The sequence below is a fragment of the Etheostoma spectabile genome, chromosome 17 (assembly GCF_008692095.1).
Source record: "Etheostoma spectabile isolate EspeVRDwgs_2016 chromosome 17, UIUC_Espe_1.0, whole genome shotgun sequence".
NCBI classification, from domain to species: domain Eukaryota; kingdom Metazoa; phylum Chordata; class Actinopteri; order Perciformes; family Percidae; genus Etheostoma; species Etheostoma spectabile.
This window is the reverse complement of record NC_045749.1, coordinates 17865613-17866576: the sequence shown is the minus strand read 5'-3', so window position 1 is coordinate 17866576 and position 964 is coordinate 17865613.

The following is a 964-nucleotide window of genomic DNA, read 5'->3' as shown; positions in this document are numbered from 1 at the left end:
GATGGGATTTAAAACTTTAATATACAGTATAAAAAATTTACAAAAAATATATACAAGAATCAGAATCAGTTTTATTGGCACTATGGACACATAATAGTGCAAATGTAGTGTGCAAGATGCATATTGGAATGATAAAGTACCGTCTTTTAAAGTCACACTGGACTGTAGTCGCAGAAATGTATTTCACAAAATCCAAGACCAAGAACAGACATTTAGCACACAGAACAACAAGCTGAATTAGGTAGGTGCCTGTTATGTTTAACGGTAACACATTAACAGTTATTCAACTATACGATAGCACAAAGTGTTGTAGCTATTTTAAGGTTAGCATAAAAGTCCCCCTAGCACTCCCATTCAAAAGGCCATTTGACCGAAAAACAATAATCCGGTAGATCTTAAAAGTACATTTAAAAAAAAATACCCTAGGTTGCCTTTTGGCGAGAGTTTTGCTTAAACAAGTTTTACATTCATTGCTTTTTTTCTAGGACAATGCACTGGAATCAACATCACGGAATGGATCACCAAAAAGTAAATGGGAACTAAGGAACTCCTTCGTCACATTATCCTTGAATTCATTGCAAAAATATTTGCTCCATTACAGTTTTTACTAGTAAATTAATGAGGAAAACAAGTTTAAACAATACATTTAACTAGTTTCAGCATATAATAAACTGTAAACTGGGGGCGCAGAAATTTCAAACAAAAGCTGGACAGATGTGATTCCATGTCGGTTACTTTTTTAAATCATGATAAAATTTAATTTCATGTTTCATTCCCTCATTATAAAACCCATACTATTATGCCCTCTTCTTAGGTAGTTCATTAATTGCATGGTTAGTGATTTGTCCTGTTAGCATGTTGAAGTGTCTTAGCCTAGAAATCTAGACGCACCCTAGTGGCTGCAAATGTTATGTGGCTTGCGAGCTGGAAAAACCAAACTCTAGTCAGGCCAATCACATCGTGT